We start from the raw sequence: 26274 nt of genomic DNA on the forward strand, positions 1-26274 counted from the left end.
CAGTTCCAGTTTGATGGTGATGAATCCATGTTGCTTGTTTCCTTTGTCTTAGTTCTCTTCCTCAGTCTTCCCATCAGTGGACGGCTGCAGATCGTTGATCAGTCTTCCTTGTGTGGTATTCAGCACACTGAGACCTATCATCAGACTGACTGAAAGCCTTTCCCTGAGTGTGTGGAATCTGTTTTTGTCTGCCAGTAGTTAGCTCTCGCTCATGTCAGCAGTGGAGCCAGTTAATGAATGCTGCGCTGGTGCCAGAGCTGTTTTTTTTTTTTTTTTTCATCTTTCTGCTTGTGCTTTGAGCCGCTCCTGGTCATTATTTTGGTTTTGATGGTTGTTTGGTACAGAAACAATCATCTGATACTTCAAAGAGTTTGCTGCACGGATATGTTCCACAAAAGGCGTGCGTCACAGCTGAACGGTAAACTGTTCTTTACAGATGATGCTCCACCATCTGCTCAGCTGTGATGCGGCGCCACAGCCGAGTCACGTGTTGCACTCTACTGTAAACAGCGTAGTGCAGGACAAACAATGTCATGATGACACACGCTCCACTGCCATGTGCTTTGTTTATGATATCATAATGTAGATCCAGCAGAAGCAACAATGTTGAACAGCGCGGTTTACGAGATGTTGTGAAACACTAATTTAAGAACAAAGGAACATTTCAGCGACCTGCAGTCACTGCTTGTTCACCTGGACTCTGATTCCGGAGACAGCGAAGACCTCCAGGTCCTCAATCACTTCAAATTCCTCTCATGCAACACCAGAGTCGAGCGCACAATACAGTCCCTACATTACAGAGAAGAACTGGAAGGAAAATGTTCTTTATTTAATCTTTCCTTTTCTTATCTTCTCTATACTGTCAGTTAATGTTGCTCCACTATTCTACTTCCACACAGTCAACAGTCAGTTCGCTTGTCCAGTGGTGATTTCTACATATAAAGGTTTATTTTTTGACACTGACTTGTTTATTTCCTAGAGGGAGACAACGATCAGCCCTGCAGTGCAGAGTGATAATAAAGGCACGAAAACGGTTTATTCAATGTGAGCGCCACATGTTGCAGAATAGTCACTGAAAGCTTCAGAATAGAATAGAATAGAATAGACTTTGCTCCACACAAAATATTGATAGAATAGAATATTAGGACACTAAGTCTATTTATTTGTCCAGGAAAGAAATATGTTGCTGTTATTGTTCAGTTTCTGTCAGCACTCACCAAAATGTGAGCAGGTTCGATTCCCATCTCTACCTGCTCACATAACGACGTGTCCTTGGGCAAGACACTGAACCCCAGACTGCCTGTGTGGATGCAGTGTGAGAGTGAGTGGTTGGGGGTGGTCGGATGGTGCAAAATGGCAGCCTCACTTTCATCAGTCTGCCCCAGGGCAGCTGTGGCTACATGCACAGTTTTCCACCATCGAGTGTGGAGGGAATGAATAATGCAATGTAAAACGTCTTTGAGTGTCCAGAAAAGCGCTATATAAAACCTATGCATTATTATTATCATTATTATTATTATTATTATTATTATTATTATTATTATTAAACTGTAAGTATTAACTTATCTGTTAGTTCTGGTTATTTTATCTATTTATGTACTTGTTTGGGTTTTGGTAAACACTACTCATAATTGATTCCAATAACTGTGATTGGTTTAGTCCTATGTGTTAAATATAACTATCAATATCAACAAGGTATGTCTGTGTCCCCGCCACCCCATCCCAAATAAGATGTTCAGATGTGTTGATTTTTATTTGGTGGAAAGTGATGAAAAGGTCTGATGGACAGATCTGAGTTTAGTGACGCTGAATCAGTTTGAGCTCAACGTTGAATAATTTAGTGTAAAAACAATGTGATATTCTCCACATGTGTATCATTAAAGCGCTGTTCTTCACATCAAGCAGCCTTGAAACCACCAGGCATGATATGTCTTTTCCTACATTAATTATTAAACCAGAGTTTTAAGCTTAGTCTAATGCGCTACAAAATGACTTCTCTTTGTAATGTGCTATCTCATGGCTAAGATAAAGGAGAGCTCCTCCTTCACTGTGGAAAACAATTACACATTTAGACAATAATAAAGTCCAAGATTCAATAATTCTACTGTTTCATTCAGTGCCATTGTTTAGCAGGGAGTAGGTATCACGACTAGAGTCAATCGTCGATCCAAATATTCACTCAAACCCTGGTGTGTGTGTGTGTGTGTGTGTGTGTGTGTGTGTGTGTGTGCGTGTGCGTGTGCGTGTGCGTGTGCGTGTGCGTGTGTGTGTGTGTGTGTGTGTGTGTTCTCTTGCCTGGCATATCTGCTTATCTGTTTCATCGTGGGGTCACACCTGAACCAATAATCTCTGAAATGTGATGTTTTCACTACAAAGTATCTCACTATCAACTTTCAATCTTCTGGAGATCTTAAGCCGGAGCCACTGACCACACTCACTTCACCTGCATTTGACAGTTCAAACCACTTTAAGGTACATTTTCAGCAAAAAAATCGTTGCGGGGACACTGACGTTGTGGTTAAGCAGTGCAAATACTTACTGTGTTGGTGTTTTACCGTGAAACACAGTACTTTTAGGGTCTGTACCCTTTTTTACGCATTCAGTAAATCTGTTTTGGCTGGATGGGCTTAAAGCAGGATTTATTTCTTCTTCAAGTCTGTTATATCTCACTGTAAAGCTTTCTTTATACTCATATCTTTTTATGTGACTTATATCACAGGCTGAATCCGAACGTTTTCCTCTGCGGGGCGGCACGAAATGGGAACAGTCATCGTGCCAGCAATGATCCCCACGGACCTTAAATCACATCCACCTGCACCTTCTGTGTTACACATTGATCACAGCAGAGCTCATTTATAATTAGTGAAAAGCTATTTAAACTTGTGACATTCCAATTATGCGCGTTTTTCAGGTTCAAACATCGTACTTGGAACTCTTGTCTCCATATTTTGCGCTCCCAGATCGGTGCGTAATGGCTAAAGACACTGATTGGTCCGCAAAAAAGGTTATTAAAAGCATTAATAACTTACGAGCTGATGTTTGTTGAGTGACGTCCTCTCCTCTCCGTGTTCGATGAAAGCGGAGGACAAAATTAACCGGGTGTTCCTGGCAGAGGCGTCCTGCGTTTACGCACATCCAGAGCAACCGGACGGGATGTGGATTCTTCCTGTTGAAGCGTCCAGTCTTCTTTCAGGAGATTATATTTCTCCTCGAGCTGCGTGAGCCTCACATCTTATCTGAAGGGAGTCTGCATGTATCAGGAGTTCCGTCGGCGCTCCCACACCGTGAAATAAACCCGTTTCGCAAATGCGTCGCAAACTTAGGCGAACAGAATAGAATATATTTCGTCGTAAAGTCAATCGCAGCCTGATCTACACAGAGTTCAATCCCGTCACAAGTGAAAAGTGAAAAAAAGAAAAGAAAGGAAAAATAGGAGCGGCATCGGACGTACCAGGGCAGAGCGCTGTGAGACGTCTGAAGCAGCATCCCAGCCGGAGGAGGAGGCACCGAGGCAGCCGGGAGGGAATCGTCCTCCCTCCTCCAGGGGAATTAAAAAAAACAAAAAAAACAAAAACTAATTGGGCTTAAAGTTAGACTTTCATCTGTGACACTCTATATTATCCAATAAATAGAGGTCTTCTGCAACGCACAGCTTGCAGCCATATGTGTCTAATCCTACGTAGTATTTCCACAGCAGCTCCTCTAGTGACTCTACGGCTCTTCTGTAACAATAATAATAATACATTTTATTTGAAGGTTCCTTTCTGGGAACCCAAGGACACTGTACAATTAAGCAGTTAAAACAGTGCATTAAAAACGATATTAAGTAAAGCTGTAAGCACTTCCACTAACATATGTTCAAACTGCACAGGTGATCTCCCTGGTACTATCTACACACACTATGGCTGTGTCCACCAGTCCAAACGTTCAGACAAAGGATCTGTGAAGACTTATGTTATGCCTGGGCCACCCTATTCCAGTCTCACCTGCACTTTGTCTGTCAGGTGATCTCACAGAAATTAAGAGAGAGAAAAATTAGTCCTGCATGTTCCTGGTTTCCCTAAGCGTCGGAAAAATGGCGATCCTCATGAACTGGAACTTGAAAAGTAATCTGAATATAAAGTTATTTAAAAACTTACTTCGAGACCACATCACATTGGAGAGAATGTCTGCTTGTAGGGAAAATCATTTGACACAATTTGAGTCAACATGGTCTCCAATAATTAAATACACCATGTAGCCCTGTGGGGGGGTGGTGGCTCCGCCCCGGGGCTCTGAGAGCCGTCGGTGCCTGGGGCGTCGTTACTTGGGTGAGCCGGGGGGTTGTCCCGCAGGGTTTGGGTGGGGGTGCTGAGTGTCAGGCCCCAGTTGGCCCCTGCTGGGGCAGGCTGGCCCCTGCTACCGTGCCCCGGGTCTGCCTCGCTCCTGGAACTTGGGGGGTGAAGGATGGTGGGTCTCCTGGTTCTGGACGGACAGCTGACTGAGGGTGACCTGCAGGGCCGGAAATATGGGAAGTGGTTCTGGGAGGGCTGTGTGTGTGTGTGTGTGTGTGTGTGTGTGTGTGTGTGTGTGTGTGTGTGTGTGTGTGTGTGTGTGTGTGTGTGTGTGTGTGTGTGTCCTTGGCACGCTCACCAGTTTGATAAGGAAGAGCTGTGTGGGCGCGTTCTTGTTTGCACGTTCCCGACACTAGCCCTCCCCAGTCTGCTCTCTCTTTATCGCTCACTTCTGTCTGCCTCTTTTTTTTTTTTTTTAAGGGTTCCTCATAGTACCGTTTTCCAGTCCATCCATCCATCCATCCATCTTCTCCCGCTTATCCGTTTCCGGGTGGTGGGGGTGTCAGTCTGAGCACCGTCACCCAGATCACATTGCACCAATTAAGAACCTTTCCTGCAGGTGGTGAGCCCACAGGAAGGTGGCGCCCGGCGTGGGACATGAACCCACTCCCTTGAGATTGTGAGTCTCATGCACCAGCTGAGCGAGCCGGGGGACCCCGTTTTCCAGTTTTAGTCATAATTCAAACACCAAACTGGTCCATAAAACACCTCAAACAAACGGTCATTGATTTCCTTTTTTGCGTCCTCAAGCTGAGCTTTCATGAGTTGCAGCTGGAGTTCAATCAGTGTTTCCTCACGTTTCTCCTCCTCAGCTTGTTTTTTATCAATATGGTGTTCCACATGAGCTCTCCATTCGTCTGTGTTCATTGCAGTGAGCCCTACTGTATTTTTCAGTTTACCTAGTATGTCCCCGGGGAGGGACAATTCTATAGCATTACGATACACTCTTTCCATTGGTCCTGCTACAGGTCCTCCTGTTTTCTCCTGCCATTTTATCATTGTATGGTTTAGGTATTTAGCCCCTGTTTCTCCTGGTTTAAGGGGCATTTTAGTCAGCTCTGCTGTATTTAGTCTCGCTGGGTACATCAGCCTGACTATGGGCCAGAGTTGTTCTCTTCATCCACATAACCATCTGTCCTTGTCCGTCCTTCAATCTCTGCTAATTCAGCCAGAGTCAGCGATGCTCCCGCACACTTTCTACACATACATCCTGCTGGACCGACTGGGAAAATGGTTGGGAATTTCTGGCACTGCACTAAGTTGGTTTAAATCCTACTCGCAAGATCGCAACTATTCTGTGTCAATAGCTGATTATGAGTCTGAGCAAATTAAAAAAACTTGTGGGGTTCCTCAAGGCTCTATCCTTGGGCCCCTTTTATTTAACATCTACATGCTCCCGCTGGCTCAGATCATGGAACATAAGAACATCTCTTATCATAATTCCGCAGACAACACACAGCTCTATATATCAGTGTCATTGAATGACTACGCCCCTTTATACCGGCTGAGTAAATAAATAAATTAAATGAAGGAGTGGATGTGTCAGAACTTTCTACAACTCAACCCAGAGAAAACTGAGCTCGTTGTTTTTGGCCCTAAAGAAAAAAGCTTAAAGGTCAGCTCTCATCTTGTAATGATGTCATCAGTAAAAAATCTGTCAGACAACTACAGCTCATCCAGAACGCTGCAGCCAGAGTCCTCACCAACACACAGAGGGTGGAGCACATTACCCCTCGGGAGTCCTGATTTAGCCAAATGATTCTTGTTTTCGGACGCTTATTTTCCAGTCCGATGTGTGTATATGTGATTCAGCATTACATGTGACTATAGTCACTCAATTTTCTAAAGAGCAAAACTACTCACAAATTGAATGGCTTTCTTCCAGACCTCCTCTCTCCGCCCAAACGACAGACAGACCTAGGTCTGGCAAACATGTAGAAAAGGTTTTCTGCTTCCCTTCATTTAGGAGCTCCTTGCCGTTCAGTGGAAGAAAGAGGATTTCTGAAATAAAAGCCCAACATCCGAATGACTTAAAACCAAAAAGGATCCCGGGTTTCTGCACCAAGTTGTTGAAACCCGGCCTTGGGCCTGCTGGCTCCTCCCGGTCCTTTGACCCTAATCTTGGTTGTCTGAAATACTCTCAAGACCGCAAGATAAGTTTTACCATTTATTCGAGTAAATGTAGCCAAATGCAATGAGCAGTGCTGGACACCAGGTGAACTCACGCAGGAGCACACCCAAAGTGTGTCAAACTTTCCGGGACTTACAGTTTTCTTCTGGGCGTAGGCCTCGCCCAAACATTGTTGGTCTTTTCGCAATTGGTTAATTTAGTTTTGACGTCTGTTTCCAAGCGAAATCAAATGTTGCATGTTTGATGAAACTGAGTTGTTCCGCCCATGAAGCTATGAGGCAAACTAATGAGTCTAAAATTCTTCAGTCGTTCTTATCTCAAGGATGCCGGAGACTCCAGGTCTCTTCCTGTTGCAAGAGCAAAAACTGTTCTGACACCAGAAGGTTCTCAATCACATCATATTGTTTGCCCAAGCTGCCGAACAGGACAAGGGGAAGAAAAGAAAACATATAAAAGCTGTAAGCAGCATTGAATGGGTCCTGTACACCTACGCACGTTGGAACATGATGCATGCCAAAGTTTTGTGCACATCAGAGTGCGCTGGAAAATATGGGCTGGCAATATTACATGAAAGTGCCAAACATTTCAAATTTCTGATCAGCAGTGATTCCCCGCTCCCCCTCACCTCAGCAAAATCTCAAGTTACAGTTGCTATCAGGGCCGGTGTTGTGCTAAAAAGTGATTCCCTGCCAAACACCGATTCCCGTCCATGGGAGCGCACACTGACTGGCTGTCATTGGAGACGTCTGTTCTGTTCCAGGTGCTTTTATTAGGACTTACAGCCATAACGTACAAATATACTGAACTGTATGTACACGGTAACCACTAAGGTGCGTCTCTGGGAAAATCTAATGTTTCTTGGATGCAAAAAATGACTATTTAACAAGGAAGGATTTGCAGCTCATAGCATCATCTTGCATGTCATTTATGTGTCAATAATTAATGTTTACAGTGTTTTTGTGTTTGTCTTGTTTTCCTTGTTTGCACTTGTAAACCAAACTGCAATTGAGATGATTTACCAATGGGTTACATGTAAAATTAAGAAATTATAGATTTTATACAGCTTATGTTATTATCATACACACATGATACGTGATGCAGTTTAATATATTTTTACATTATGGCTGTAAATCCTGCTAAAAGCCGATCCCGTGGACGGGAATCACTTTTTGGCACAACACCGGTGTGAGACTTATTTTCAGCCCTGGAGTTTCATACCTCAGACCGGCCAACTTTAGCTCACCACCTATTAAAATCATGGAATTATAACACTGGGTAACAAGAAAAATGTTTTTGTAAATTGTCTATGTTTTTTCAATCGATATAGGACAATGTTGCACAACTGAATCTAAAAATGACGTCCGTTTCTCTCGATCAGATCAGGTTTTTACGCAAAGTTGTTTTGAAGAAAGGCCTCTCTTCTGATTTTTGTCATTATCGGTTGATTTTTGTTAATATTTCTCACCAGAAACAGGTTTTTGAGAAAAAAATCTTTTTCCAACACAAAGTATTAATTATATGTTACAAACTTCGATTTCTGTAAATTGAGTAAAGCGAGCAAAGCATTGATAAAGCGAGATCATTTAGGGAGAAAGGACGTAGAGCGTCATCATTGAGAATCACTTCTTCTTACTCAATTACTTGTTCACTGGAGGAATCTTCCTCACTAATGTCAGGAAGTTCTCCAAAGACAGGAACTGGACAACGTGCTGATTTAAGATCAGGATACTTGAGGGTACTCTGGTTCTTTCTGTTGATCCCAGTCACATCAAGAGTACAGAAGTAGCAGTCCATAGGAATCCTAAACCTCAGACAACTCTTCTTGTCTTGGCGCAGACACTCGGTGCCTTGCATACCAGGTGTGGCGTCCAAGCTTTGTCTTGATCACCAAGCTTAATACCAAATGGTAAATGGACTCACTCATATAGCGCCTTTTCGCTGCCAGCAGCCCCAAAGTGCTTTACATGGTTCATCACATTCATCCATTTACACACACATTCACAAACCATGCACCATGCAAGGCGTTGTCACTCCAATGGGGGCAGTTTGGGGTTCAGTGTTTTGCCCAAGGACACTTCGGCATGTAGGCAGGCAGAGATGACAGAGATGGGAGTCGAACCTGGGAGACAACCGCTCTACCAACTGAGCTGTGCAGCCCCGCATACCAAAACAAGCACGGTAAGCACGCTTTATCAAACTTGTGACTGGATTTCTGTCAGGAACAACGGTGTCTTCGCCGCAGATGTAGCAGAAAATGTCTGACTTATTTTGGCAAGCTCTTCTAGTCGAAGCCATTCTATTCACCTGTAACAGAAAAAATACCACTTAGTCATCAATTGGCTCATGTGAATTCTTCAGAGTTCCATTATTTCAAGAAATAAGAAAGATTTTTGTATCATACAAAGCGAAAATAGTTGTACATGCAAACACAAACATCCAAAAACATGTAACTGGCTTTCTTAAAAGAAATTTGACCTGATTGAGCAAAACCAAAGTTATTTTTGGATTCAGGACATCAAAATTACTCTAAATCAGTTGAAAAAACCCAGACAGTGTTTTGGCTGTTGACCAGTGTAACCAAAGTGAAGTCAAGTTTTTTATATTGTCTTTTGAGGAAAATTGTCCTCCAAGCCCTTGCTCAGCCCCCCTCCCCTCCTTACGTCACAGATGACGCTTCATGACAGCACCACTTTTGTTTGGTGGAAAACAAACCAGCCTGAATAATTGTACTTTTACTTAAATGGCATACAATTACAAAGAGGATTGACCGGAGGAGGCCAGGGAGATGCGATACGATGCCAAATTAAATATGTTAGGGTTTTCTGAATGTTCGTACAAGCTCCCCAGCAGACACCAAGATCAACAATCCTAAACAGTGGCCCGATTTTATCTTCACCGATCTGTACGATTATGTGATAAACGACCCACATGAGAGTTTGCAACCTCTATTTTAAGTGTGATTAAAAAAACGTTTCTATTTACTTGCCGCTCAGTAAAGCAGCGGCGGCCTTGTGCATGAGCGGTTCATTCGCAATGTGGACGCAGTGTGGTGAGGGTCTCCTCTCGTCTGACTGTAGCTAGGACCACTGCAGGAGGGAGGGAGGGACTGTCAGACTGACCACAGGTCTGTCAATGCTTCGGGACGGGGGAGGGGCTCACAGCAGGACCCGCTGCTCGTTGACGACAGTGACTACAGAACCGTACCTGCTTTCCCGTCAGAGTCGCCAAACACACTAGAAAGTCGCCAATAACACCAGAAAAAAAGTCGCTAGATTTGTCGCCAGTCGCTTTTCACACAAAAAAGTCGCCAACAGGACCTGAAAAGTCGCCAGATTTAGCGACAAAGTCGCCAAGTTGGCAGCAGTGCGTGGCTTAGTTTAAAATGCTGACAGCACACATAAGTGTGACAAGACCGAGGAGACCAGTTTTTCCTATGCTCTGCCTTGCCGAAATCCATTATTTTCATTCACCCGATAAAAGACAACGAGTTTCCGGCATTCCGGCTGCTTTGGAAAGATGAAAAACTTCACATCCGCATTCCTAGTACCATTAGCTAAACGCCCATATAAAATAGCTAAAAGTGAGACTCTGCTGAACCTGCTTTGTGTTTCCTGCTTGTTGTGTGATGAGCATCCCCGAGTCCTGGCTGGTCCGTGTTATCACACATTTCACCCAGAGCCAGGGGATCATATCTGTTCTTCAGAGGGATTTCAGCTGGAGGAGTGAATGCAGGAGGCCTTGTGGTTGTTTTCTTACTGGACTTGCCTTTGTTACGCACAACATCAGAACAGGTCCGGGCTCGAGTGGATATCTTAGGTCTGGCTCTGATGCTGTTTCAGTAAGAAACGTTCTTGGAATTGTTCGATTTTGGAGCCTCAACAGCTATTTTGGTCACATTGGGGCAAATCCAAGGAATTGTTGTTGCCAGTTCCATGGTGCGGTGCTCAGCATCAGTAGTATTCCCACGCAGTACAATCTGTGACTGTCCAGTGACATTTCCTCTGTGTACAATAGCTACGACAGAGTGGATGAAGTCCTCACTTTCACGTATTTCACACAGCGTTTCAATCTTCTGTTCAAGCTGTTTCACCTACTCAGCCAGTTTCTCACAGTCCTTGCAGCTGGATGACTTTCTTTCACCGGTCTGTTTGTTGGATTCCTCTGACTGCTGGTTGAGAGAAAAAAGTCCTGTGTCCTGAAGTGAAGTTTTGTTCCTCTTATCAGCTTTCTAAATGAGTATTATGTTGACAGAAACACAAAAGTATTTCTTTAAAACGCTCTCTTGTATGTAAAAGAAGTAAAAAAGAAAAAAAAAGATTAAGAAAAAATGGCAAAAGCAAAGTGTGAAGCAAAGAAGACACGTCTGCACAGTAGCGAAGCCGGAAGCACTTCCTTAATGTAATTTCTCCCGAGAGCTCAATGACCTGTGACGTTGTGGTGTGCACATTGAGGGAGGTTCTCTCAAGCAGAATGAAGTGGGTGTGTTGGTGACGGGGAGGTGTCAAAAGAGGAAGTGCGGTGACGCACAAGAGAAAATGTTTGACAGGTGAAGTGTCATGCTGCTGGAGGCAGTAAAGAAAGCCGACTCGACTCCTTTGTCCGTCTTATCTTCCCCAGCCTCCACATTGGTGACCCCGACATCTCAACATGTCTGTTGAAGCCAGCAGCGGTGCAATCACCTGCTCCGGTGGTGTACGCCGCTGCTGTCAAACTGACGGAGGTTTGGCAGCACGATCCGAAGCCGTGGTTTCAACATATCGAGGCTCAGTTCCATCTACGAGGTGTAACGGCCAACGACACGAAATACGTGCACGTCGTCGCTGCACTGGATTCTTCCACCACTTGCCGAGTAATGGTTCTACTTCGGGACCCGCCGGCGCACGGAAAATACACCGCCCTTAAAATTCAACTCCTCCGGCTGTTCCAGCTGTCTGATGCTGAGCGGGCGGAGCGTCCTATGCAGTGTCAGTGCTTGGACCCTAAAGATTGACCATTTTCCGCCAAGTATCTGACGTCCTGTTGTGTTTTCGGTATGGCCGTAAGAGAATCTTTTGTTCGCCTTTGCCTGTTACATATGTGTGCCGATTTCCGTTGCTCTCGGTGAAACGGGATTCTGGGGCAATCTTTTTCCAATTTTGCAGGTGGCGCCATTGAGCTATTGCAGAAGTCACATGTGTAACTCCTCCAAATTATCAGAATTTTCTCCGGACCTGACAAGTGTGCAAAGTTTCACAAAAAGTTATGAATGCTAAGGCCTTAAAAAGGCGTGTCTTGCACTGTCAGTGCTCGGACCCTAATGACACACTACCAATTCAATAAGTTAGTCATACCTGTATGAATATATATGCAAGCAATAATTCAAGCATTCAAAACAATACTCACTCCCATCCACATCTGGATGAGTTCCTCTTCACCACTGGATCAGAGATTCAGTATTCCTCAGTTGTCCTTGATTTTAAATGGTGCATGATATTAGTTTTAATGCGCAGCATCCTCCAGTACAACGAGTAGAAGACATTTGTACGATTGAGACAAAACAATTTGGTCAGTAATACCTTCACCTCTCATTTTAAGCATCAAAGTCAAGCTAAATAGCTTTACACATGATCTTTCCCCTCAGCCGAGAAGATTTGTTTCAGAAACTAATTGAAATTTGCAAAAACATGGACACCGTTAGATTTAGACAGAACATTTGATATCCTATGTTTAACCACTGGAGAGAGATCACAGTCAGCAGCATCTCGGTCCCGATGTCTGGATCCACAATCTCCGAAAACGTCTAAATAGATGTTCACGTGTGATCCTGAAATATCAACCTTATATCAACATTTTAAACAACTATACTCTATAACTACATTCTGTTCAACGATGAAGCTAACATAGCAGATTTATTACTCACAGTTGTGTATTTTCTCCTCCGGCATCTTCTGCCAAATGCATTATGGGTAATTTGGGTTCCCAAGTCTGCACCGGTCCTGTGTGGATGCATTCTTGATAAAGTTGGCAGAGCGAGAACGCGTCCGGGTACTCCATGCGTTCTCGGTGAGATGCTACTAAGAAGTGGATCAGTACTTGGGCCTCATTCACACTACGGAGAAAAGTAACCCAATTCCAATTTTTTGCTCACAGTGACTAATATCCAAACTCTCTTACCTTTTAAATGTATTTATTTTGTGCATTTGTGTGTTTATGGTGTGTTCATTTTTACACATATAATACTTTCACTGTTTTAACATGATTCCTACACAGGCTGAGATTTGGGCAGGATTTTATTGAGGTGTGTGGGTTTTATGTTGTTTGGGCTGGAAACAGTGAGTCACATCTGGCAACCCTGCTGACCGGCATGCCACGCATGCTCTTCTTGACTTCACGTCATCTTCTGCACACGCGCTCTGGGGCTTGAAAACATCCGGTCCAATCACGTTCACATGGCAGGTCAATCAAAATCAAAATGTGCGGTGTGAACGTAGCCTTGGTCTGATGACGTCTGATGACATTTCATGAGTACATAACGATGGACAAGTACGGTCCAGTACGCATATTGAGAATTGGCCTCTGTTTAAGGTTAATTAAGTCAAGTAGTTATTACAGAAGAGGATCAGGGCCACTGTGGGGAAGAAAACCCTGAGTTCTGACTTTTTTGACAGAATGCTGACTTGGAACTCATAAGTATGGGTGCCTTTTAGGGAACCAACTTCAGTGAGCTGCCAGGGACTTCAAGGTATGCAGGGGAAGAGCCAGGTACGGACCAAGGATGTCAGATTTAGTGGCGTTTCCGCGTGGTCGAGGGGTTCCCGTCGAAGTCACGTCACTGATGGAGGAGCAGAAGGTGAGTGAAAATGATAAGTGTTGGTTTGGGGTGCATGGTGGTTTTAAAAATAAGGAAATGACTGCCGATATGTTAAATGCAGATGCTTGCGAGCTCTGAACAATATCCCCGGGTCCATCACGACTTGTCATTTTGTCACAGTAATTCATTGATATGCTGCTGGCAGTCTGCTCCTGTGGCCTCAGGGTGCCGAGGCAGGTGGCTCTATTGCTTTACAGTTCTGAATAACAGAAGAGCAGTAAGGAACAGACATGATTATCAGTAAATGATTGCTGAAAGCATCATTTTAGTTTATCAATAACGTGACGTAAGCTTGAGTTTAGTTTCACTTCCTGGTTCTAGCACTTGGGTGACATGAAAAGGTTAAGACAGCGCCATTTTTTACACCTGATTTCAGAGAACAATAATGTAACTGTATTACAACTTATAGTGTTGAGTTAGAGTTTTAAGGCTCGGGAGGGTGTTGTCAGTTTTTCTATTTTTCTTTTAATAGAGGCTTTTTTCCCAAACTTAGCAGCAGCAATGTCCGAGTGTGACATTTAAAGCTACAGTGACACTGGTCTACACCGGGCAGTTCTTTTCACTGGGTCAGTACTGTCCACTGTATCCTGTTTCACATAGCGGTGTTAATATCACTGCAAGGTGTCTAGAGGTTTTTAAGAGTAGCTTCAATACTGTACATGTGTTGTTGTACTACTACTATCCCTGTCCTTTGCAGTTTACCACCCTGCTTTTGTTCCTGACTGTACAAACTCTGTGTTTGCGATAGGATGTCCACTGCATGTTATGTACAAATATTTCTTACAACTTCACTTAAAAAAACAACTGAACAATCAATCCAACATTTATACATGTTCACATTGAAAAAAAGTCATTATGTCATATTCTATTTCCTCTTCTGAGCAGATCGACCAAGATGCCATCGTACTCATGGATGATGCAATTGCTGTCTTAAAATTCTGTGGAAGAATCCTCTCAACAAGTCCCTTCATGTTTGCTTTGCACAAAAATGCCTGCGGTGCCAGATTTGGAGGATCTTATCAAACTGTACTTCAGGATTTCTTTCAGTAGCAAGGAAATACTTGCAATTTTAGCAACTGACTTGGAATAAGTGTTTGCTTTTGTCCAACATGAAGTCATGACCAGTGGACAAAAGCAAGGTTACATCTTCATGGAGTTCAGCGGGGATTTGCTGTGTCACAAGACACCATAAGACGCATCATCAAACTGCTCGATCCACAAGGTGTAGAACTTCTCAGAGCACGGTGCCTAAGGAGACGTCAGTACAGCTGCAGAGGACCAAATGCACTTTGGCACATGGACGGCTATGATAAGCTTAAACCCTGTGGCATTGCCATCAGTGGCTGCAGTGGTTTTAGCCGGTATGTGTTATGGATGGAGACCTATCCCTCAAACAGCTGTCCCAAAGTAGTTACTTTAGTTACTTTATCAGAACAGTGTCAGGTGAAGGTGGATGTCCAGAGAGGGTTTGCCCAGACAGGGGAACAGAAAATGTTTGTGTAGAACAAATGCAGATGTTTTTGTGGAGAAACCATCCAGACAGTTATGCAGGAGAGAGGAGCTTCCTCTATGGAAGAAGCACGGCAAACCAGACAATTGAAGGATGGAGGGCTACCCTTCACAACCAGAGTGCACAATTCTGGTGGAACTTGTTTCAGACTTTCCAGGATGAAAGTCATTTCACAGGAGACTTTTTGGACAAAAATCAAATCCAATTCAAGAAGGCATAGCTCCGTTGGTAGAGCGGTCGTCTCCCAATCGGAAGGTTGCAGGTTCGATTGCCATCTCTGCCTGCCTACATGCCGAAGTGTCCTTGAGCAAGACACTGAACCCCAAACTGCCCCTATTGGAGTGACGGTGCCTTGCATGGCTGCAGCCTCCAATGATGTGTGTGTGTGTGTGTGTGTGTGTGTGTGTGTGTGTGTGTGTGTGTGTGTGTGTGTGAGAATTGGTGGTGAATGTAATGAACCATCTAAAGCCGCTGCTGTCAGCGAGAAGGCGCTAAATAAGTTAGTCCATTTATCACTTCTGAGGCTAAAACTCAGTTGCCATCTTCAGCACTATCCTACACTTACAGAATTGGTTACCTTGGCTGCAAAGCTCGGTGTTTGTTAGCACAGCCTTTACAGCTCTCTTCTGGCTCATCCCATGGCTGCCAGTGTAGGAGCAAGACATATACAATTATTTCAGCCTTCTGATCAGAGAAGAACCATATGAGCGCAAGCCACTGATTTGCATAAATTATTTATTTATTTACTGATAGAGTTTTGGATTTTACCATTTTCTACCCCTTCATATATAACACAGCACGACAAATGAGGCCTCAGTATAGACCAGCTATAGTTAAGTGACGCAATGCCTATTTCACATTAAGAGATGTACTGTGCTCTTTCTACGCAGGATAGATGCCGAGATAATCCATCCCACCTCACAGGTGTGGCATATCATGATGCTGATTAGACAGCATGAATATTACACAGGTGGCCACAATGAAAGGTCACTCTGAATTGCGCAGTTTTGCTTTATTGGGGGTGTCTGGCAGAGGGGTGTCAGAAAACCAGTCAGTATCTGGTGTGACCACCATTTGTGTCATGCAGTGTAACACATCTCCTTGGCATAGAGTTGATCAGGTTGTTGATTGTGGCCTGTGGAATGTTGTTTCACTCCTTTTCAATGGCTGTGCAAAGTAGCTGGATATTGGCAGGAACTGGAACACGCTGTCTTATACGCTGATCCAGACCATCCCAAACATGCTCAATGGGTGACATGTCCGGTGAGTATGCTGGCCATGCAAGAACTGGGATGTTTTCAGCTTCCAGGAATTGTGTACACATCCTTGCAACATGGGGCCGTGCATTATCATGCTGAAACATGAGGTGATGGTCGTGGATGAATGCCACAACAATGGGCCTCAGGGTCTCGACATCGTATCTCTGTCCATTCAAAATGCCATCAATAAAGTGCACCTGTGTTCGTTGTCCATAACATACGCCTGCTTATACCATAACCCCACCGCTACCCTGGGCCACTCCATCCACAACGTTGACATCAGCAAACCACTCACCCACACAAAGCCACACATTTCTGCCATCTGCCCTGAACTGTGAAAACCGGGATTCATCCGTCACGAGAGCACGTCTCCAACGTGCCAGATGCCATCCAATCTGCGCATTTGCCCACTCAAGTCGGTTACAACGATGAACTGCAGTAAGGTCGCGACCCGATGAGGACGACAGGCATGCAGATGAGCTTCCCTGAGACGGTTTCTGAGAGTTTGTGCAGAAATTCTTTGGTTATGCAAAGCGATTGTCGCAGCAGCTGTTCGGGTGGCTGGTCTCAGACGATCATGGAGATGAACATGCTGGATGTGGAGGTCCTGGGCTGGTGTGGCTGGTTGAATGTACTGCCAAATTCTCTGAAATGCCTTTGGAGACGTCTTATGGTGGAGAAATTAACATTCAAATTCAAGGGCAACAGCTCTGGTGGACATTCCTACAGTCAGCACGACAATTACACACTCCCTTAAAACTTGTGACATCTGTGGCATTGCGTTGTGTGATCAAACTGCACATTTCAGAGTGGCCTTTTATTGTGGCCACCCGAAGGCACACCTGTGCAATATTCATGCTGTATATCAGCATCTTGATATTCTCCACCTGTGAGGTAGGATGGATTTTCTCAGCAAAGGAGAAGTGCTCACTAACACAGATTTAGACAGATTTGTGAACAATATTTGAGAGAAATAGGTCTTTTATGGATATAGAAAATGTTTTAAATCTTTGAATTCAACTCATGAAAAATGTGAGCAAAAACAAAAGTGTTGAGTTTGTATTTTTGTTCAGTATACTGTGTATTGTTAAATTGGTTGGTTAATAAGATGTGCGTTATCCGGGCAACATGGTATCTGTGAAATATCAGAACATCAGCATTTACAAAAAACACTTCAGAAAAACTGGATATGGAGGTGATCTATCAGTCACCTAAAAAACATCCAGACCTGAACTCAATGACACACAACGTAACATGCAAGATTAGGCTTCCTCCTGCACAGCTGGAGGATATGTCTCTCTATTAGAGACACTACAAGTATTAAAGGTCAAAAATATTTGTTCATCTCCATTCTTTGCAATTCAGTACCTGCCTTTCTGCATCATTACTTCAAATGTAAAACAGTACGAACAGTATTGTCCTTGTAATGGTTGTGGGATTCTAAACAATGTCCATTACCCATACGTTGCTTTCAGCAATGCGCAGAACTTTTCCACAGGTGTCACCAATGGGCCTTCTGGTGAACTCTGTCATGTCTTCAAATTCCTCGGAGATGCTGCCTGTTGCCACAAGATCAGATCCAGTGCAGAAACGCAGAAATTTCTGTAGTTTGATTTCGTCTTAGCTTTCTGATGAATCTTCTTGGATGACTTCTCATTTCCTTTTGTTTTGGAGTCAAATCATTTGAAAATTTCAGCAGCTGACAGATCTTTTTTTCGATTCGTCGCAGGTCAGACAGCATCTTGATCGATGCCTCTGCACAGATGAGGAGACAATGCTGGGCGATCTCTCTCCTGTAGTCAATGACGAACATCAGCTTTTGGACAAGCTCTTTGTGTGCTATTCCATCAAGAACTGCAGGAAGAGTCTTCGCTGTGATTCTTTTCCTGCAGCCAGAGCTGTCAAGAACCTCAACAAGGTCATCACTGTCAACTGTGGAGAAATCACTCATTGCTTGCATCAAGATGTCACGTTCTTCCCTGCCTACAAACTGGAGAAAATGCAATTTCAGGTCACAGTGCACACAGTTATAAAGCACTTAGGAAGGCGGGCGCGAGTTTGTTTGGTCAAGTCCAGCTTTTCTTCAGTTGAGACAATTCGCCAAAGTGAAACCTTTTCTCTCATTGCATCATTTTGAGATTTTAATCCCTACTTTTATCACCACTCGTTTATATTACTGCAACGCACTTTACGTTGGGCTCAGCCAGTCCTCACTCTCACGCCTTCAGCTGATCCAAAACGCCGCTGCTCGACTTCAAACAGGAGCCAAAAAACACGAGCACCAGTTTTAGCATCGGTTCACTGCTCCCTGTTCATCTTAGGATTGATTTCAAAATTCTTTATTTGTTTTGAAATGTCTTCATGGCCTCGCCCCACGGCCGTACACTCCCTCGCTCTCTCAGGTCGGCTGATCAGTCATTGTTGTTTGTCCCTCAGACCAAGAGGAAGCAGAGAGGTGATCGCACCTATTCAGTCGCAGCCCCAAAATTGTGGAATGACTTTCCTCTGCACATCAAACAGGCCGACTCACTTCTGGTTTTTAAAACCTCTCTGAAAACACACTTTTTGTCTTTGGCTTTTAACTCAGTCTGAGAGGTTGACTTTTCTTGTTCTTCGTGTTTTTAGTTATTTTTATTGTTCTACATTGTTTTTATTCCGTGTTGTTTATATATATATTTATTTATTTATTTTATTTTTTATCTGCTCCTGTCTGTGTACAGCACTTTGGCCAACTGTGTTGTTTTAAAGTGCTCTATAAATAAAGCTGAGTTGAGTTGAGTTGAGTTGAGTTGAGTGGTAGGTACTGAAAGTCTTGGTAACCTTTTAAAAGGATTCTGCCAATTGCTTCCTATGTTTCAGCAGGAAAATCATGTTGGATGATGAGCACTTTCACTGCTGTACCAAGTATGCATCATTCGTAGAATTCATGCCAGAAGCAGCTGAGAACCTCACTCATGACCCCGGATCTACTTCCTGCCTATTTAGTGTTTGGAAGTCTGGAAGTATGAGTTTCATGTTCACTACTTTGTTCAAGATCTCTTCATCAGAGAAAGCAGTGATCATGTCATGTAAAGTGTTATCATGAAGTATGGTGATGGTTATCACATTCTCTGGATTGGGTGGACTAGCGGGGATAAGAAAAGCCTCATGGATCAACGTGTCGTCAGTGTCTTCGGCTTCATCACGAACGGGCCCAAAGGTGATTCCAGAATCAACAGACAGCTCTATTACTGACTGGACTTCTGTCTGGCTCTTCCCCTACATACCTTAAAGTCACTGGCAGCCCACTGAAGTTGGTTCCCCACAGGGACCCATACTTCTGAGCTTAAAGTCAGAATTCTGTGAAAAAAGTCAGAATTCTCAGTTTACAGTCAGAATTCCCAACTGAAAGTCAGAATTTTGAGTTTAAAGCCAGAATTCTCAGTTTGTGATTTTGGTTTTCTTTTCTTCTGTTTTACTTTTCTTTTTTTCATCCTTTTGCTCCCGGCACTTGGCCTGGACCGTGTCTTGGTCCGGTGCAGGAGCGTGTTGCTTGGGCCCGCTTTGTACGCGACGCTTGTTGAAAGGCCGTGCTGGGGCCTGTGGGATCGCCCCACACCTTTTCAATCAGGCTCAGTATTTTAAGCTTGTGTCGTCTTGTTTTTTCTGTTATTTAGAATTTCATTAATAGGGTTTCTTTTTGTGTTTCCTTAAATTCATCAAATTAGTTAGATTTCTGTAAGTGTAAGTTATCAATCATTTCTCTTTTTTCGGGGGTTATTTTAATGTAAGAAATTCTGCCTTTAGTCCACATCAGTTTTCTTATACCCTGGGTGTCAGGTCTCTGCGTCTGCCCCTGTGTGTCTCACCTTGTGTTTCCAATTAACCAATGGCCTTATCCCATCATTGTGTTCCACCTGTGTCCACCCCTTCCTTGTGTATTTAAACCACTCTCCCTCGGTTGTCCTTTTCGGATCGTCTTGCCTACGTGTCATCATTTCGCCCCTCCCGTCTCCCTTGTGCCCCCTGCATCTCTTCGTGTTCCCTGGACTTCAATAAACTCTGGTTTTTATGGAACTCTGTGAGTCTGTGCTTGGGTCCATCCACACACCGCCTGCAATCCTTGACACTGGGCGTGTTTTATTAATGTGTGTTCCTTTCTGGGGTGAATGCGACAGTTTACTCCCTGGTGGTGGTACAGTCTTCAGTCCTCTCTCTCTTACTTTGATTTTGTGTGTGTGAGTATTTTTTTGCAGTGTCACAGGTTATTTCAGTTGAGGACCCCTGTCTGATGGTGTGCTTAGGCCGGCTTGTTCCAATAAGTTTTAACAAGTATCAATCGAACTATTCTGTGATTGAAAAGGAGGCCCAAGCCATGATTTGGACCCTTCAGCATTTTGAAGTCTATGTGGGTGGGACAGCTCCCATAGTTGGTCCATATGGTCTATAATTCACTGACCTTTTTGAAGAGCCTGAAGTCTCCAAACCACCTTTTAGTTAGGTGGGCCTTGTTTTTACAGACTCATGACTTGGACATTAGGCACATTTGTGGACGAGATAATGTTCAGGCAGATGCCCTGTCACATGCCCCTGTGGGCTAGGCCTTGTTTCTGGTCTGTGTCCCGGTTGTAGATGTTCGCCTGCACTAACATTATCTCTTTCACTTGAGATACCGTGCCTGGAGGGGAGAAGAGTATTCTTAGGTGGTCGGGGTTGGGGGGGTGAGTTTGGTCGCAGCTATTGGCTGTGGTCTTAGCCTTTAGGCCGAGTTTTGTTCATAGGTTGCACACTTGGGGAATAACTTCAATTATGCCCTCAGTCATGTTAATTTTGGTTGGTGGGGGATGGTGTAGCGTCACTCTGTCCAGTCGGGCAGGCAATTTTTCTGTGCAGACCTAGTCAGCGACACCTGTGTGGCTCCTGCACAGATGCGACAGGTGCTGTGCTTGGTACAGCCCCCACTGTGCTACACTTGTGCACATCGGGGGGCTCATGCCATCTGCTCTCCTGCTAGTCTGCTCTGGATGCTGTGAAGTTTTTTTCTGGTCAGTCATCGATGCTGTGTCTCCTGTCCTTGCTGGTCTCCCACTGGTCACGCCTGACCTGTTTGTGGCTTTCTCCAGCTGGCTGATTTAAGCAGAATGGAAACACGTGGGCTGCAGCCTGCCTCCACTCTGTCTGCGACCACGTCCGCGATACTACCCCGACAGAGACTCCACTGTCGCTCCCCTCATCTCTTTACCGGTACTGCACTTCAACTGCCTGTCACTTCTCTGAGCTGGTTGTAACAGTATGGATGTCATGACATTTTTGTGTGTCCTGATGTGCTTCATATCCCTGCTGGTCTCAAGGATGATGTCACACATATTAAGTGTGTGTATGTGAAAATATAATTCCTCTCGCCAATCGGGGGCGCTATGATTATGAATGTACATTTGCATGTGGATGTGTTCAGGGCAGCACTGTGATGACACATGGCAAGTTGCAGGCAAATTGAAGCATTTAGAGCGGAGTTACACAGCACTTCCTGTTTAATAGCAAACCATCAGATATTCAATGAAGCACCATGGCCACGCACTTTGAGATGTGAGTATCATTTTGATGTCTTTTTATCAGGAAGACCTGTTGTATATACTGACCAAATTTCAGGCTGCTAGGACTTAATGCCTGGAAGGAATGTGTTTCATGCATTTCACGCATAATTCAAAATGGCGGACTTCATGTTGTGTTTAGAGTATGGGCGCCATTGACATTTTTGTGAGGCTTAGCATGCTTCATAAGTCTACCAAATTACTTGGACACCGATGAAATATGTTGCCCGTAGTAGATCTTACAAATGTGAAAACAATGTCATGGATGCTATGGAGCCATTTTGCCAGACCAGAAAATTTTAAATGGTTCGCCACAGAGGTGTCATTCTCATGTCTGGTACAGGGGTAATAGCACAAAATAAAGGAAAACAGTCATTTTCTCAAACATGAGCCACTTCTGCAGCAGCACTAAGACTGTACTGTGAGTTTTCGTTTTTCTTTATAATGGTGGAGCCACATGGGGGTGGGAAAGTGCATGTATTATTAAGTTATACAGGGTTAGAGGGTAGAGACATGACGTGAATTATACATGTTTTTTGAGCTGCAGTCTTCCCCACTCTTGCCATGTTCTTCCTAAAAGCCTAACAAGCCAACGCTCCTGCAGTCTGTCTGACGAACCCGAGTGGCTAGATCTGCCTCCCACTTCAAGGCACACATTGGTCCGACTGGTGTTCAAGATCGACTTAAGGTCTACTTTTTGAAAAACAGACTTTAAATGGTACATTCTAATGCAGTGTAGACTTCTAAATAGTACAATATGACATGGAGATTTTGCTTCTTCACAGTAATGCATTTAATTTTCACTGATGTATCCTATATCCTTACTTGTTTTGTTTAAATGTTGTCTTTTTATCTTTTAAGGTAATGGATTATTTCCATTGGTGATGATTTCCACCTGTACCTGTACCGGACTCACCTCACTCCAAACTTCACTACATGTGCTGTTTATGGCCCCTGTAGTTGGCACATTGCTTCTATCTACACCCCTAAACTGTGCACCTGTAGACTCTGAACCGTAAAATAGTTTCTATTATCCTCTTATTAGTTTTTAAGTGAATGTTGTATGCTTATTTGTTACCTGGACGCGACCTATAGCGAGGTCCCAAGGCCTTGGAATGTCACAGGCACACATAATTAGATGGGTAGGGGAACAAGCATGATTGTCAATACTTATGTAACCAGCGGGAAGGCAGGGCTTCCATATTTTTTGTATAGGGTACCCCCAGTAGATCCAAACACAGCGGAGCAAGTGGCGGCAACAAATTCTGTGGTTCCTGCAGGGATAACAACAGGCCTCCGACCCCGAACTTTTGCCAAACCATTTCTAGTTGAGCGATCATGCACCGTGACCTGTTGGCACAACTGAAGAGCAGGTAACCAGGAGGTGGGGACTCCTAACCCAGAGGTAAGGTCAAACAAATCAGGCCCATACTGGTGATAAAGCTGCTCGTAATACGCTTATATGACGTTCACGCTAATAATACCCGGTACGGAAGTGGCACTATCCTGTCCTGGAGGGTCTTTTACAACCAAGATTCCTCTTCTGGAGACCACGCTCCCACCCACTTCTACATCAGGCTCAAGATAACCTAGGTAGGGGATAGCTAACCCATTAGCAGCCCTCAACTCTAGCCAATGACATGACTTTAATTTATCTTGAAAATTCTGTATGAAGGACTCTGAAATGGTTGAAACCATTGATCCAGTATCTAGGATACACTGAACAGGAACTCCAGCTAATTTCACTGTAACCTGTGGACAAGGGGCTATTAAATACTCCACTTCTTCATCTACCACTGGGACTGATGAGCCTAACCCTACCCCTCCTAATGTCTGGCTCCTGACAGTAGGGGGTGCTAGTTTTCCATCTGCTGAAGGCTCTTGGGGGCTGCAGCCTGAGAGGACTGAGCAGGATTGGGCCTGGAACGAAAATGGGCATAACAGTGCCGAGCAATATGGCCCGACTGCTGACAACGATGACGGGTAACACTATTGAGACCCGAAGACCTCGGTGGAGGTGACTGTATAGCGGTAAGGGGCCTGGGTAATCTGTGCTAATTGCTCCTGTTGTTTCTGAACTAAAGCAGTTAGGGCTGCTAGTTGGGAAGCAGTATCGGTAGCAGAGAGGCCCTGTGGTGGTATATTAGCACTTTGAATAGCATACAAAGAAGGCTCTACTCTCAACAACCCCTCCCTCACGCTCCCACTCATTGGCCTCTGACCAGACATCAAGCAGGGTGTAGTTTGGATTTTCCCAGACTATATGCTCTCTGTTGAAAATGTCAATAACCATAATTTACACAAATTGATCACGCAACAATGATGATGAATTTGTCATCTTATATGGAGCATTGCCAACCACTTTATCCATTAGACAAAACAATGCATGTGAAAATTCTTATAAAGTTTCCCCCTCTAACGTCTGGAATAAAAATCTTGCAACAAAATTTAAGGTTTCTGACACCCATATAGCTCTTTTAAAATTTTGAAAACAGTCTCAGGGTTATCAAGTTCTCCAACAGTTCTGTACTTGATCTCATCTGGCACTTCACCCTCCAGATGATCAAAAATAAACCTCGGCTGATCTGCCAGTCCAACATGCCTAACACGCATGCTTGCACGGATTTCCTCACCCACTCATCAATCCCAACACCGTGACTTCCTCGGAACATGGGGCACTTTCTTTCTCGAGGCAGGTAGATGATCCGGTCCAGAGTTCCCGTGTTTTCTACTCCTCTTTGACTAGGACCCGCCTGGGTGGCACCCTGCTCCTGTTGCAGCTGGTCCCGCTCGGTCTCCAACATGCGGACCCGGTCCCAAAGCTGCTGTAGTTCCTCCGCCACGATTAGTGGGATAAACGTTGGCAGCCAAAAGTCTCGGACCACGTCCCACGGTGCGCCAGCTGCTGCCCAATTAAGCTCTCAATGTATTTATTTATTTCATTTAATAGCTCTCCGATATACCAAAACTACAAAACCCCTTATGCCACACTCACCCTCGTTCGCCAGATCCTGGCGACAACGCCACTACGTAACCAGCGGGAAGGCAGGGCTCCCCTTTTTTTTGTATATTAAAGATCACAGCACGAGGTAAGTCTGTTACAAATCTGAACAGAGGCAGGTGTAGTAGGAAAAATAGGTGGTTTTATTGATCTCTAGCAATATTAAAAATGCAAATTTTTTTAAAAAGACGTTTTTAAAAGCTTGACACAAAAAGAATACAACTATAAACACCAATAAAACCCTTCTGAACAATGTGATGTCTATAAAACAAAAATACGAACAAAACTTAAACCTAAGATTCGGAAATCAACCAAAAACAAACCAAACAAAAAAAAGAAGTTAACCAAACCAACCCAATAAGCTAAACCTCACCTTATTCAGAGAAAGTGCACGGTGCTATGTTTAGGCAGAGCTATTTGAGAGCTTATTAAGACACAAATTGAGCTTATTTCAGAGCTTCTTAAGACACTAACTGAGAGCTTAATTTGAGCACGCAGCGGCCAACTGTATAAAAAAAACATACCAGTTAGCCCTCTGAACATCCACACTCAATACTGAACATATCGGACAACATGTACCTTTCACACCTGGAAACACAGTTCCCACAGGGGCTCAGGGAGCATCACCAGAGCAGCATTTCCCCCTCAATAGCGACCCTACCCCAGTGACAAGACAAAAATAAGTTAAGTACATCACATCATTGGGTTTGAAAGTTTAAAAAAAAAAAACGATTTCCACTCACATGTAGTGCCCGACAATACAGCCTCGGAGTCCCGAACTCTCAGATGCTACGTGTGCACACCTGCTTATGATCCTGCTAATCAGGGGGCACGGCTGAGAAAACATCTGGGAGACGGGGATGGTGCATTCACGGGCTGTACGCCGGTGGGAAAATACAATATTAACCGCCTGGTTACACTTATATCAAAATCAACATTTTCACAGCAAAGAATAAGTTATTCTTTGGTGAAAAACATGAATGATGTACAGATATCCACACATGTCAACATTTTGGAAATGAAAAATTAGACAGATTATCGGTCCATAGAATTAGTATCACCTGTGTAGATTTTGCATACATAATTCCTCAGCATATTGGAAAGAAAATTCCTCCAAATTTCTCCTCTCTGCCTCAGCATTTGAATGCATGAGGATCAGTCAGAGAATTACGAACCAATCAGAGGCTGCCTTTTAAAAGGTATATATGTGGTATCGATTGACCAATCACGTTGCTCGTCACTGGGCGTAATACAAAACCAGAAGTTGCAAGTCGTGTAATCGAGCCTATAATTCGCTATATTCTGCCAAAAAAAAGAATAGATTAAGACATAATTAGATGTTGACAAGTAGTGATGGCCATTATATACATATTTTAGATGCCTTTGAGCAACCCGGCCGCTATGTTTTCAACCGTCTTTTTCCAAAATTGACCGTCCAAATAACGACTGGACGACTCGCTACCTAAAACCATGTCCTGTATTGACTATATTGTTTTCAACATATTCAGAGTTAAATCCTGTTATTAGGTGAAATGTTTGATGTAGCTTCCATCGATTTGGTAGGGAGTCTGAGTCTAGAGAGTTTACACATGACCAAGAAATTCAAGTCTATGCATCAA

General features: G+C 43.9%; 1 protein-coding gene across 1 annotated transcript in view; it reads right to left on the reverse strand.

Moving 5' to 3' along the window:
• The window catches only part of htr1d (5-hydroxytryptamine (serotonin) receptor 1D, G protein-coupled), a 35184-nt gene extending 31789 nt beyond the window's left edge, over positions 1 to 3395 (reverse strand). Inside the window, exon 1 of the mRNA XM_080480869.1 lies at positions 3030 to 3395. The gene's annotated coding sequence lies outside the window, so the exon portion shown is untranslated. The remainder of the gene's footprint in view (positions 1 to 3029) is intronic.
• Between the last annotated feature and the right edge of the window lie 22879 nt (positions 3396 to 26274).

Source organism: Lipophrys pholis (assembly GCF_963383615.2).
Source record: "Lipophrys pholis genome assembly, chromosome: 14".
NCBI lineage: Eukaryota > Metazoa > Chordata > Actinopteri > Blenniiformes > Blenniidae > Lipophrys > Lipophrys pholis.